The following is a 16,397-nucleotide window of genomic DNA, read 5'->3' as shown; positions in this document are numbered from 1 at the left end:
ACATACAATTTACTTTATCAATATACTTAAATTAATGATACAAACTACATTTGTACTACATTTTGTGATATTAAAAACACTTCTTTCATAAAATACAATGCCCTTTGGTTCAGATTACAAATAAGTTGAAATAACAAGCAGACCAATATTTTTGTTAAATTATGCTTGAGTTACGTTTCGCTTTGATAGCGGATTAACTATATCCGTAATGTGGAACATTGTGTAAAAAATATGGAATAGTTTGCAAGATGTTTTAAGTATAACAATAAATAAACTATTTCACTATGCACTGGTTTCAAGTGAAGTCAATTTTTTTATATCATTAATTGTGTTCATAACAACGATGCCGTGTTCCAGCATCTATTGTAAACATATAGAATCTTTGTGTATACAAAGGGCAGGTAATCCAGACTGCGGAAGAGTTCTTTAAAGGGACTCCGCGGAGGGTTTTTTTTTTTGACATAACGAGACTGGAAATAGTTTAAATTGTTCCATTTGATGTAGGTCAAGACCAATAACTTGTGTGCACACATTCATATAATTCACTCATTCAAAAAAAAACAACAAAAAAAAAACAATAAAACTTATTATTGCTAAAAAGACCCAAAAGTGAAAGCGTCGCGACAAAAATGGCACAATAATATAATTTTCAGTTTTATTTTATCTATTGCAAGTGCCCCAGCTGATCTACGCAAGATATTCAAATTTTATGTTTTTGGAGCTTTCGGACCTCAATGGAGTTCCTTTAATATAGACACGCAGTGGATAACATTGTAAAGTGATTAATGTGCTTGAAGGTTTAGAACCATTTGCCACCTCACCACTCTGGGTTTAAAGCCCACAAGGAACCTTGCATTCTTCATTGTGAGGAACTTATCCAGCTAGCATTTGTTGGGGAGTCTGGGTGTCATGCCTCCCGCTGCTGTTTAAAATAAATGCGCAGAGGGCTTATGAGCGGTTCTCTGGATCGTACATATATATGTATCACTTTTAGCCGCATCCGTAACTGAGATGGATGCACAAATGCATCGGTAAATATGCGGAACATCGACAATTAGCAATATGTCTATCAATGACTATTGACGAGATTAAAGAATATCATCCATTCATATTGGTATACCCTATATATAGGTGAACCCTATATATAGTGATAATGTAAACAATGAACTTCAATGAGATTTTACAAAGATAATACTTAATACATTTGACTGTATAAATACGATCTAGTACAGGTTGAACACCGCCATTTGACCTTGTGTCTTTGCGTGTATTAGGTACGTCACATATGAATATTAATGAGCATAAATGAGTAGCAAAAAAAAAGCAAGTGACAAAACGTGCAAAATCATCGACCTTCACATTTGGCGAGAGCATGCTTCTCTTACCATGTGTATCGAAACATCTCGGCTATTATTATCAATAGTTCTTATCCGAAGTTAACGGAAAGGACCGAAAAGATGCGGTTGTCATTATTTATGGAAGGGATTATCCGCCACTCTAATTACAAATGTAATATGAATACATTGTAACTAATATGAAGACATTCTTATTATTTTTAAGACATTCTTATTGATAGGAAGACATTATTATTATGAAAACATTGTTATTAATATGAAGACATAATTAATACGTTGTAATCATTATGCAATATTAAGATGTTGTACTTGTTGACGTACCTCGAGTTCTTATTAAAATATGCGAAAATTCAATTTACACTTCAGTTCTAAGACTGTAAACAAGCAAACTAAATTAGATATTTAATTTGCTGGCTTTCAAATATTTTTCCTTTAATTGAATTTGCTTTCTAAAATTATTTTGACTTACATTTTATTCTTACAGTGTTTCAGTATTTATTTATGGTAATTTTAGTCCCATGCTGACATTGTGTATTATGTATTCGAAACAGCAGTTTGCATAGCACACTAAGAGTTTCGAAGTATAATTCAAAATTAATTAGGTTTTGCGCTAGAATTGGCCTTTTTAATCAACGGGAAATAACTGGTAAAAATGTAAAAAATAATAATCGCTCCCTGACCGGTGTTCACAAATCTGATACTACGAAACTAATCCGATCATGTGGAGGTTAATGACTACCAAATATTTCCCTCTATATATAACGTATAGTAAAAAGGCCAAGTTTGAGGCAAAATATCTGAAAGTCCGCCGCATACAGTATGCCACATGCATACCTTTTCTGAAAGAACTTCAAAAATGAGTCGATTTGAAGAATAAAAATGATATGTTGCGCATTATGTAAGAGAGAACATGTTCGTTGTTGTTGTATAAAGAGCTAGTAACAGCTTTTTTCATGGCAGGGTATCACGATGTTTGGTCGGATCTTTTCCATGAGGTGATTTTTACGTCCGCACCGAAAAAGATCAGTTAGTATTAAACAGCAACCTCTGTCGTAAGAAAACGCTTTACAAAAATTGGTTCCCCGCTTCGTTTTTTATTTGTTTGGGACGTCAGACCAAACAAATAATGGTAGCGAAATTTATGACTCTAATGCTGTTAATTGCAATTGTCGAAAGTAGTCCGCTTTTTTGAAACGGTTACTTCCCTTTATATGTACACTAACGCCGAAAAATTCAGGGGAGATCACTGCGTAAAGATGGTCAAATGACAGGCGCATTAATTTTCAAGCAAAATAATTCCCGAATGGTCGAAAATTTCTAATATTGTTTTATTCTTTATAGATATACATGCTTATAGTAAGCTCCATAATTATTTACACAAGTGTTAAACAACAGTTAGCGTCGTTACAAACCCTAATTTAGAATATGGTTTTCTTCAGACCGTTATCAATAAAAATTCACCGTGACCGAGAGGTTTGCGCGCTTGCTTGGGAAGCGAGAGGTCTGGAGTTCAAATCCCAGCTAAGGCAACTCATTTTTTTTTTCAAATTGTTTAAGTCAAATAAACATTGGATTGAATATCAGTGTTGCAATTAGTCTTATAACCAATTTACTACAATTAAAACGCTGGAAAGCATTGGCGGCACTATACAAAAACAAATTGGTTTAGAATCTCACAACCTTCACCTTTCTGACATTCTGAGACCCAAACAAATTCAGCGCCTTCTGTGCTTTGATTTGATAACGTCAACATTGTTATGAAGACGAGTCAATGTTAAACAGCATTTTATACTGCGAATGATGTTTCGATTGTTTTGATTAAATGTTGAACATTTTATTACAAATGAATTAACACATATTCGGTAGCGCCCATACACTGAATACCTAATGTTGATTTTAATGTGTGATTTTGAATTAAAATGTATTAAATGTATTTTAAGGGACATCATACCAATTTTCAGAATGAAACAAGAAAATCGTGTATAAAAATAAAGTTAACGTATAACAAAGATATAATAATTATTTCAAAATACCTTTATAATTATAAAGATACGAAGTACACTAAGTCTTGAAAATAACCAAAATCTAACATCAAATTCACTATCGCAAAAGTAAAAACGGAAATTGGATGTCATAAAGCATAATAGGTGAACTGGCGGATAATCCCTTCCATAATTATTGGCCCAATTTTGTTTGAATTCTGAATTATACATTGTTTTATGATTTATTTAGGTTTTCATATAAACTAAACCGATTTTTATCGGTTGAACATTTTATAGATTTTATGACAATAGCTTATTGATCATACAAAAAGAACAGAACTGAATATTTTTTAGATTGTTTAAATGTACTTTTATACTATGAATTTGGCTAACCCTTTTCCCACCAATTAGAAGGTTTGCGTGCAGTCTGACCGGCTATATGGCCCAACCCAACTCAATCTAATCTTATTTCCCAAAGATTAAGGGACAGTTTAAAAAATAAGGTAAAAGGGCCCCTTCAAAATTAGTGGATAGGTTTAAAGGGAAAAAGTAAATTTATAAAAAAATTGCCCAATAAATGAAAAAGTCTTTTTTTTGTGAATCGTCTTTTAAAAAAAGTTCAGTTTTTTATGGGGCTGTTATGGCCTGTCGTATTTTCGCTCCACGGTGCGCCAGGCGAAAACACGAAATATAGCGAAGTGTCGACTTAGTCGTACTTTCGTTTCTTCGGGGTGCAAGGGGAAACGCGATACCAAGACCAGAGCTTCTTGCGCCTCATGAAGCGAAAGTACGACAAAATGGTGACTTTGCCGTATTATCGTGTTTTTGCCCCGTGGAGCAAAGTACGAAAAACGTTGACTGTGGATTATCGTGATTCACCGTTGATCACGTGGAGCGAAAGTATAGCAAAATGTTGACGTCGTATTTTCGTGTTTCCCCAAGAGCGAAAAAAACGCACTGGCACAAATCAGCCCCATATATTATTGATCTGTCTTTCTATATATTCGCTACTACAGTTCTTTTCCCGTTGCAAACGTCATATTCATGTGTACCCAGTCAACCTGATGATCAGTCCGACGCAATTCGCACACCGTGGCTGTCGGACAAAGGGTTGCCCGGGGTTCCAGTTAGATGCAGATAAAGCTTCTCCAGTTTCCCATACCCAAACTCCATTTGTTTTCTGAAGAAGAAAAAATATATATCTACATGTATTCTTGTTCTCGCAATTGTTAACTTTAACTTTAAACCTTACAACGCTTAATATCTTAAATGGACTTGTCAATCTTTCAATCTGGAGCAAACCATTCGTCACTTAAAGGGATCATTTATTAATAAATATATTCACTGTTTGAATTGCAGACGTATGATTATGATCGGCAAAATTCAGTTGCTGCATTAAAATGCATTAATAATGTATACCTGCCACCTTATGAGACAAATGAGCCGCGTCACGACAAAACCAACGTAATGGGTTTGCGACCAGCATGGATCCAGACTAGCCTGCGCATCCGCGCAGTCTGATCAGGATCCATGCTGTTCGCTATCAGTTTCTCTACTTGTTATAGAGTTTGTAAGCGAACAGCATGGATCCTGATCAGACTGCGCGAACGCGCATGCAGGTCTGGATCCATGCTGGTCGCAAACCCATTATGTTGGTTTTGTCGTGACGCGGCTTAAATAGAGATTCGATTTGATAGGATCTTTTTTTAGAGATTTTTATTGAAAGAAGTCTTTCTAGCGGGTTTCAGTTCCTAGACCATGATGGCAATGCGTGTGTAGTATCTAATTATTCTGATCGTTAAAAAACAATGATCTTTTGAATTAAGATAAATTGAGTTTGTTTCCATAGCAAAAGTTGTTTATTTCTGTCGTGTTTCTCTTAGAAAAAATTTAAGATTTCAAAATTACCTGCATGCAAACTCAGTAAAATTCTTAACCAAAATGAGGCGGTAAATCACGTCTGTCCATTACGTTTGATTTTTGAAACTGGTACTCGACAAGCAATATTCTTTATAACCTTGTTCATTATAAAAGAATTAAATAATGATTGAAGAAAAGAACAAAAATGGGCAAAAACTATTTGTTCTTTGTAACCGAAACTTCGCTATAACCGTGTTCACCGTAAGGGCAGTTTACTGCAGTATTTTTAATTTACTCACATGCAAACCAAGTAAGATGTTTGTACCAAAAAGAGGAGCTAGGTCACTTCTGGCGATTAAGTTTGAAAATGCAATACGTTTTTGCTGGGTTTGTAAGGATACCAGAACGGAATTCCGCTCACTGCAGTAGAGTTGTCCGTAAGAATAAGAGTGCTCTCCCTTGGCCACATGGAAGCAAAATCCTTCAGCTTTTTCATGAATAAAACTGCGATGTACTGGGCATTCCTTATTCTCTACAACATAAAACTTCCAACCATTTGAAGATATCCCGTCAAATGCAAGAAAATTTGTCGAGTCATGCAGACGACATTTTTGTCCAGTATTGTCGTAAAAGAAAGATAAGCACCCTGTCTGCAGCTGCCTGTTACAAAAATCCGCGCATCGTTTTGCGTTTTTCACGTCCGTTAATTCTTTGATAAAATTCTGAGTGAAATAGAAGCCGTCATTATCCGGGTTTCTGATAAAAACTTTAGAATTTATTACCATGGTAACGAATGGTAAACATGTAAATTGCACTATCATAAATATGATAGTAACTTTCTTATTATTGCCCATAATATATCCTGCGCTTACTTCCAACAAATGTAGACATACGTTTGAGCCGAAACTAAATGAAATCACTCCTAGCAAACGATTTATAGATACGTCTTTTTATATGAATAAATAGAAAATGAAAATATTTTTTTTTGTACTTTGAATCAAGTAAGTTTGATCAATATCAACGGGTTAAATGATGACATCAGAATCTATTGTACGAAGGTGATATTAACGGAAGTTCTTTTCATGTCAAAACTACCGGTCAATACGTATAATCAAAAGATTACAAATAGTATATTGACTTTAAAACAATGTTGTTTTTTTATTTAAGGGAGTGATGGCTACAAGACATTCAATATCTTTTGTTTGATTTTGTTGTGTTCCCCGCCTCACCTCGCAAATTGCGCTCAACACCAGACAGTTTTAGCGTACATATATATGGGAAATCAATTTTATCCCGTTTGTATAATTATAATGCAAAAGGTGAAATAATTGCTATTGCATTATTCAACATTTGGAATTATTAGGCCAAAATGCGGATATAATTTTGAATAATTTATTTGCGAGTCTATATTTCGTCGCCTCTTAATTGTTGTGTATGCCGCAAGCTTGTATTACGTGTATACTTTTGTATATTGAGTTTGTTATCAAAGAATTGATGTCAATTTGACAACAAAATGGCAACTATTTTATTTATATTCTTTGAAAGAAAAAAAATCTGAAGTATACAATCGCAACTTCTCGGCCCTTTCCGTCAATCTTCGGATAAGTTATTGTGAATAATAGTCGAGGTGTGCCAATTGAAAGTGAGATAGTAAAAATTGCTAAATGCAGTATGCTTTATTCAGCAGCGGAGAAACTTATGTAGTCTCATTATTAGTACTACTTTTTCGAAATCAATACAATACGAGAAAAACGATACTCTTTCTATTAGTTTAAACCATTATAAATTATCTAATTAACCAATACATTCATGTCATTTGTCCTCAGAAACCTAATTCTTATGTAAATTTTCAAACGCCAACTTCTTTTTAACAATCATATCATACCGCCCAGCCACATACAAGACTAATCAACAAACACCAATTGTTGCCTCCCTTGAAATTGACCACATGATTGCAGAAGATGTAAGGTAGGTCACTGGGGAAAGCGAACAAAGCCGATAGCTCGGAATATGGGCACTATTCACTTAGAAAATTATATATGTCGCGATTTTGGTATATGCGCACTATTCCCATATAGAAAATTATATATGTCGCGATTTGGGTATATGCGGACTATTCCCTTAGAAAATTATATATGTTGCGATTTGGGTATATGCGAACTATTCCCTTAGAAAATTATATATGTCGCGATTTGGGTATATGCGCACTATTCCCATAGAAAATTATATATGTCGCGATTTGGGTATATGCGCACTATTCACTTAGAAAATTATATATGTCGCGATTTGGTAATATGCGCACTATTCCCATATAGAAAATTATATATGTCGCGATTTGGGTATATGCGGACTATTCCCTTAGAAAATTATATATGTCGCGATTTGGGTATATGCGAACTATTCCCTTAGAAAAATTATATATGTTGCGATTTGGGTATATGTGGACTATTCCCTTAGAAAATATAAATGTCGCGATTTGGGTATATGCGCACTATTTCCCTTAGAAAATTATATATGTCGCGATTTGGGTATATGCGCACTATTCCCATAGAAAATTATATATGTCGCGATTTTGGGTATATGCGCACTATTCCCATATAGAAAATTATATATGTCGCGATTTGGGTATATGCGCACTATTCCATAGAAAATTCTTTATGTCGCGATTTGGGTGTATGCGCACTATTCCCTTAGAAAATTGTATATGTCGCGATTTGGGTATATGCGCACTATTCCCATAGAAAATTATATATGTCGCCATTTGGGTATATGCGCACTATTCCCATAGAAAATTATATCTGTCGCGATTTGGGTATATGCGCACTATTCCCATAAAAAATTATATATGTCGCGATTTGGGTATATGCGCACTATTCCCATATAGAAAATTATATATGTCGCGATTTGGGTATATGCGCACTATTCCCATAGAAAATTATATATGTCGCACTAGCACTATTTTTATATTGAAGATAAAGAAACAACAACGACAAAATGAAAGAAAAAAATCATTAAAAAAAAATAAAAAAAAAACAAAAAAAAAACAAGCAAATCCACTATATTGCCTTTAAAAACCATATGTACATGTATCTTAATTCTTAATTAAGTAACAGTAATGCTTCCTCTCTTTAAAGAAAAAAACAAAACGCTTAACTTTTACATAGACGAGCTGCCTTTCGGACAAGCTTTGCAATGTACTTCTAAAATGCACATGTTAAATAAATGTTAAGTAAATTAAATATTATTGGATTTTAAAATTGTCAAAGACGGGTCTAGCAAAACCTGCTTTTCTTTTGTTCCAACTTGCTTGAGCAAGAAATTACATAGACTAAAGTAATTAGATTTATTTACTAAACCAAAGAGATAAAATAGTACATATTGACAAGTGCTTATGATGTTTAAGGTACTTCCGGTAGACATTGAACGCCGGCGTCATTTTGTAGGTCAGTTTTTGATTTATTTGAAAAGTTTATTTAAAATCACACTGACACATTGCCATGACTTTCTTTTTTTCCATTTGTCATAGACGTTGGAGTAATAACAGTACATTTGCAATTTAGGTTCTTTACTATTTACAAAATTAATTACAAATAAATCTACTGTGATAAAAATATGATTAAGGTATCTCATATGTCAATAATAATAATACAATTCGCATGCTTTGCATTTATTTCTACGACCTTAAAATCTACAGGATTTATAAGAAACCCGGATCACGACAACTTAATTTTCACTAAATATTTGATAAAAGAGGTAAGCAACATCACGAATGCTAGACGTTGCGCCGGCTTATGTGGCCGTCATGCGAATTGTTCATCGGTCTTTTACAATAGTGTGGACAAAAGTTGCCGGCTTCACGTTACGGAAAACTTCTTCAATGCCGACAGGATATCTTCACCCGGTTGGAAGATGTTTGTTGTGGAGGATAAAGAGTGTCCTGTTCACCTTAGTACTGCAACGATAGGAATGCCACTATGTTATCTTTAAAATCTGTGCAAAAACAACAGGCGTTTGCGAGATTTATAGTCAAAATTGTTCCCGATCCAGTATCAATGTTTGAGAAGAATATTCATCTAGGATTACACGTGAGTACATGTGCAAAAGATTAGCTCTTATTTTTGAACATTAGACAATAATATATATATATACTTTTTAATGAATAAACATTGATGTTCATGGTTTTCCGAAGTTTGTGCTTTTTATGTTTAACTGCTAGCTAAAATTTCTAGGCGGATCTCCAGTACGCGTTACTTATTGTTAGAGCAGGAAAAACGGAAAAAAAATAATAGAACTTAAACACGAGACCTCCCTTAAAACATTCTGATTCTACATTGATGATTGCATGACAAATCTGACATTACTAGAAATCTTAGTAAACTGTATGTAGGAAATAAGAAGATAAACCTTATGAGCTCTTTGTAGGCAGTGCTTAAAATTTGCCAAATGTTCTCCAGAATGGGTCAAATTTTATGAGTTTTTAACCGCAAAAGCCCAGGTCTCTGTCAAGTTACACTTGTGATGACTTCGAGATTACATATCTTCTTAAAACTTGAAATGATTGTAATGACAGCTTAAATTCCTTTAAGAGTAATCAATTCCCTACCATTTGGTACCAAGATATTGAAAATTGGTGAAAAAATGTTTGAGTTATGGAGTTCATATTAAGATGAGTGCTGAAAAATGAGCGGCGAGTTGCATACCTTTACTAAATATATATATATATATATATATATATATATAAATAAATCATTTTGGAGATGAAGGTAATTGAATTAAAAGCATATACCAAATATTAAAACATGTTTAAAATGAAAAATACTGCAGTTTACATGGTTTTGAGAGGTAGGAGTGTTGTAGAGTAGGTGAGGGGGGGGGGGGTGTCCCGGGGTAGTGACCAATCAACGCGCCGAACACCTATGATTCTAACTATCAGCCCGATTATCTCAAATGGTAGCTAAATCAATTCGGCGTAAACCGGTTTGTCCATTTTACAGATTTTTTTTCATAGGAAAAAGACATCGCCCGTCCAAAAGTACCTCGATGTCTCTTTGACAAGTCTAATAAGTTGTACTACTCAAATGGTAAAATGTTAGAAATAGTAAAATGGCAACCATTAGTTTTTTATGCGTGGTTAATACATTGAATATAATAATATAAAATATATTTTGTAAGTGATAAACAGTTGGAAACCGCAGCGTTACGTTATCTTTCAGAAAACGAACGGTTCTTGGTTATGGGAGGACGGGGATGTCCTCGGGACGTCGTTGAACTGGGGCAGCAGCCAACCCTATTGTCCTGAAGGCTTAGATTGTGACTGCGCTGCAATCATTTTAAAATGGTCGGGGTATACATGGAATGATGACGGGTGTCAATGGAAAAGAACAATAATCTGTGAATATATCAACGGCTAAAAAATTTACAAACTACAGTTGCAAGAGAAAAAAAAACAAAGTTAAATTGTTTTCAAGATTTTTTTTTATTTGAAATACATTATAGATTCAACTGAAACAAATACTATCCATTGAATACAATCCTTATATAACAGGGGCCTATAAAAGGCTTCTTTCCAAATTGAAATTCTTTTTAAAATCATGCAGTTTTCCAGAAAATTAGAAGTTACACTGATTTTTATACTTCTAAAATAAGCAGTTGTAGCGATTATTTTTCCCAAAATCAAGAAGCTAAGGCCTCTTGTATTGACTCTTCATTTTCACAATGCAATGATTGTTTAATTGAACCTACACTGTTAGCTTATACATCTCAGTGCATTTTTAAGCTTTCATTTAATTTCTTTCTAAGTTGGTATCTCTAGCAAGAAGATCGCAGTCTTGATTGTTTTCTTCCAAGTGATAAAAAAGTTGGTTTTGTTTTACCAGTTTTTTTAGTCATTCACAGACGAACATGTTCAGTATTCCTGAATTATGAATAATCAAATGCCCGTTAGCCTTACCCAGGATTCGATCGAAATGTCCGTTGCCCTTAACCAGGTCTCGATCATAATATACGTAGGCCTTACCCAGGACTCGATCAAAATGTTCGTTGACCTGACCAAGGACTCAATCAAAATGTACGTAGGCCTTTCCAAGGACTCAAAATGTCCGTAGGCCTTACCCAGGACTCAATCAAATGCCCGTAAGCCTTACCCAAGATTCGATCGAAATGTCCGTTGCCCTTAACCAGGTCTCGATCAAAATGTCCATTGGCCTTAACCAGGACTCGATCATAATGTACGTAGACCTTCCAAGAACTCTTGTCAAAGATATTAAAATCAAAGGGACATTTTTAAAACAAAACTAGCAAAAACAAAATTAATGCCTTTATTTCAAATGTTTCTAACTAACAAATTCTGTGATGCATTCGAGATACAAACAACTGCTAGAAAAATAAGAAACAGTGAAACTTTGTGAAATATACCTTAACTTTAAACAATTTATTCAAATATCGTATCATTATTTTGTTAAAGTTAAAGTAAACATACACTGTAATAAAATATAAGCAGTGCCAGCTTTATTGGGGAAGGGAGAAGACCTTAGGTGCCTTAACTTTGTATTGTATATCAGACAAAACATGACAGTATTCTGAAAAGTTTAACCATTAACCCCCTTAATCTTAAATGGACTGGCCCATCTTTTAATCTGGACAAAACCATCCATCTTTTTACGGGATATTACTAGAATTTGTCGTTTCTACTTAATTTAAAACCTACACCAAATGTTAATTAAAAAGGTATATGGATGGAAGAAAAATTGCTTTTTTGAAGAATTTCAGTGACAATGTCACTAACTAGGAATAAAATTACAAAAGTATATGGATCGGAAAAATTGCTTCTTTAAAGTGTTCTAATAAAGTTTTGACTAATTGGGAATTAATCAACAAGGAATATGGGTTGGGGAAAAATGCTTTTTTGCAGTTCCAGTGAAATCGTAACTAACTGAGAGTAAATTTAACAAATAATACGTGTTTGAAAAAACGACTGCTTTTTTTAAGTATTCCAGTGAAATCTTGACTAATTGGGAACTAATCAACAAGGAATATGGATGGGGGAAACTGCTTTTCTGAAGTGTTCCAATGAACTCTTGACTAATTGGGAATTAATCAACAAGGAATATGGATGGAGGAAAACTGCTTTTTTTTTTAACTATTCCAGTGAAATCTGGCCTAACAGAAAATTAACCAACAAGGTATATGGATGGGGGATAACTGAAGTGTAACAGTGTACAGTGACAATGTGTATTAACATTATTTACAAGTAAAGAAATGAGTTTTTTCACAGTCAATAACAGTGGTAATTTAAAAGGCATTAATGGTGATATCACATGATAGGTATATATACAGTATTAGGAGATAGTAGCATACCCTCAGACAGTCAAGAAATAATTAATTACAAAATACTAGGTACTATATGACAGAAACAAAATATATAGACAACTGACCATTTGGTTATTTTACAGATAAATGACCATCCGGTTATCTGTAAATCCAGTTATCTTACAGATAAATGACCATCTGGTTATCTTACAGATAAATGACCATCCGGTTATCTGTTAATCCAGTTATCTTATAGATAAATGACCATCTGGTTATCTTACAGGTAAATGACCATCCGATTATGTCACGATTCCCTGCCATTCGTTACTTACAGAAACTGACCAATCTTTTCCCCGGGCAGAAAAATGCCCCATTCGGAAATAAAACTGACCTCCGTTATTTACGTTATGCCATTGGGTTTATCTGAAAATTGGATGTCTAACAGATAATGAAAAATCTGGTTATTTTACAGAAATAAATGCCTTTTATCTGACCACCCGGTTCCCTTTACAGAAAACCAACACCCGTTCCCCTTACGAAAACCAAACCCCCGGGTTCCCTTTTACAGAAAACCCAACCATCCGGTTCCTTTTCGATAACCAAACCATCGGTTTACCTTCCAGATAAAACCCATTCTTCCTTACGATAACGACCACCCGGTTCCCTTACGAAACGACCAATTTTTTTCTCTTCTTTTAAAGTCCCTTTTTCCCCTTTTATATTGACTATAACTCAATTTCTGTAAAGTTACTTTTGAAAGAGTTTGCTTTTGGAAAATATAGATTGATTCATAAGTTACTCACCAACTTTACAAATTATCTCACTTAGTTACCATGAAGGTTCTGTACAAGATTTTAACTTATGTTGGGAAAATTTACATCATGTTCAATTACACATTTGAAAAGAATTTAAACAAATTTCTCACAATGAGGGTTTTTTTTTATCTAAATGTGCTAAATTTTAACAACATGGGCAAACAAAAATGGAAAAGAGTGGAAAATTTACATCAAATACACATTTGAAAAGAATTTCCCTCACCGTGAGGGATATTCATTCTAGATGTGCTAAATTTTAATAACATTGGCAAAGTAAATATGTGAGTTAAAGAAAATTACATCAAATTACAAATGAATTTTAATTGTTGATTTCTCTGCCCTATTTTTTTAATTGATATAGTGTATGCTACATGAATAAACAACTTGATAATGATGAACAATGAATTGTATTTGAGGAAGCAATCTGTGAGCATGGAAAAATTGTAAGTCTTGAAATTGAATTGAATTGAAATAATGAATAGCTGCAGTTTTAGTCACTATAAAGCTAATAACATATCCTCAGTCACTATGAAGTTGCTAACATTTCAGATCTGACAGAAAAATGAGCTGTGGAATCTGATGAATAACTAATGAAAAACATAATTTGGCCTCTAGAAAATATACAACAATTATTCTTTTTAAATAATGAAGAAGAAAAAATATATACACAATACTTGTGAGTTAATAATGAACTGTCGTCTTTACAATTTATCAAAAATCCATTGTGAAATTATCTCCCCTTTTTTCCAATTTATCAAAAAAATCCATTGTGAAAATATCTCCCCTTTTTAAGTTTCTTTGATAATTTAAACAATTTGACTGTTTTTCTTATCGATTTTGATTATTTGAAGTATTTTCGACTCCTTTTCTATCAATTTCCAGATTATCAAATTAATAATTAAATACTACTGATCACTGTATTATCATTAGTTGCCATGGCAACATTTTTAAATAAAATTCTTTCTGAAGACTTATGTACATTTCACACTTTCTGCAAAAATAACCAACAAAAAACAAACAAATTTTGGACATAATTCTGCTTAAAAAATAACACATCTTAAAATCCTGACAATATGTGCCAGGACACTTGATGACAATGATTTGATGAAAGATTAAATGTAATCTCTTGAATAATGTCAAACTTACGCAAAGGAGAAATTGTTTATTCTCGGTCACCCACTTAGTCTGCAAACTGGCATTCACCAGTCTTATTACTACCCAGAGTTTTATTTCGGAAAACCTGATCCATCAGCACTAAACAATCTTTATAATATAAACTTCTAAAATTTCTAACACCAATATAAATATACAGCTATAACAAACAAAAACTAAAATGGCCAGTAGCCAACATTCTGAGTGTGTGTGTTTTGTTTTTTTTTAAAAGAAAGAAAAAACTTAACACACTTATTCAAAAATTTTACCAAAAAATAGTTTACATACATTTACTTAAATAAAAAAATTGTTCTATCAATTGAAGCCCCAACAATTTTTCTGTAATTTTATTTAAATTTTAAAAATGTATTAATAAATATACAAAAAATTTCATTAGTTTAACTTAAGCATAATATTTAGCAAAAAGCAATAAATTTAAATAACCAATATCGTATATTTGAACAACATACTGTCACCTTAGTGCATTAATGGGTTAAGCCTTTATGAATTGTATTGGAGTTAACCAGTTATTCCACTAAGGTGACAAAATTATTACATGTGTAGTGAATTTAAAAAGCAATTTATATGAAATGCCTTATATTGGCACAATATTTCATATTTCGGACTTCAAATCTATTTCATGGATGACTGAACAAAAGAAATGTAGATAAAGAATATGGAAATAATATAGGAAATGGTCTATATTATTTCAAAACTATGTTGAATTAGTATTTCACACTAATGCCTTGTATTAAATATATGTAGAGGTGTCACATTTATCTTTTTAAACAGTAAGGTCCGTTTTTAGCTAAAAATCCATATTCCCGGTTTTTTAATTATTAATTAATTATTCCGACATGCATTGTAATCATTTTGAGTACAACAAAACATGAACAAAATGTCATATCTTGTCATTAAGAAAAAAGTTAATGTTGAAAATCTTACGATTTTATTAGTACGTTTGGTTAAACATTTAACATGGTTATTAGGTCACGGTTTAAACTGTTAACAGTTTTTTAAACAGTGAAACCCTTGAATTAAATTTACAAAATATGATATTATATCAGAAAACGAGCCGTTTTTCATTGCTATAAATCAACTGGCATACAATTTTGACAGCCTTTGGTATCTTTATAGTTTATCATGATGTTATGAAAATTCATCGATGATTTTTTTTTATAATAACAATATTACAATAATACTTAAATACAATGCAAATCTATTGATCAGCTGTTAATAAGATGCCAAGTCACTGACATAAGACTACTAATCTTGTTGGCAGGATGCCAGTTCCATTATAATATGTCCTAGGACCTAGCTCTATAGTAGAAATAGAAATGCATAATCTATGGCAGTGTTACATTATATATAAATCTACAAAAACACTCATATTTGTCAATTTTTTTATGTATATTAACAATGGTTTGTAAATAGCAGTAAGTATTATTTTTATCAACAGTAATTTTGTTGTTTATAAACAAGCTATGGTTACCAATACAGGTAATAAATAAACACCAATTGTTCAATGCAGGAGTTTATAAACAGTGTATGGAAACACCAAAAGATAACCCCCTCCCCCCGCCAAAAAAAAACAAAACAACAAAAAAAAACACAAAAGGTTAATAAACCTACTAAATGATCTTGACAATCCAGATATCATAATAATTTAATATTTCAATTATCAACAAAGGTAAGTAATCAGGAAATCATAATTAAGTACACTTAAGTTTCATGATTCCATATTTAGTATTTGATATGTACCGTATCATTTATAACATTATGGGTTTTTTTTTTTTACAAAAATAAAAACTAGAAATAAAAGTTTTCTATTGCTTTGAAGATAAAGGTACATACAAGTTCAATACAAAAAAAAAAAAAACAACATCCATTTCAGTGTATAATTTGTTTCCCCCATCTTTTACTTA

This window comes from Ruditapes philippinarum, unplaced genomic scaffold (assembly GCF_026571515.1).
Source record: "Ruditapes philippinarum isolate M1 unplaced genomic scaffold, ASM2657151v2 ctg1051_1_1_1_1, whole genome shotgun sequence".
NCBI classification, from domain to species: Eukaryota; Metazoa; Mollusca; class Bivalvia; order Venerida; family Veneridae; genus Ruditapes; species Ruditapes philippinarum.
Note: the sequence above shows the minus strand (reverse complement) of the source record.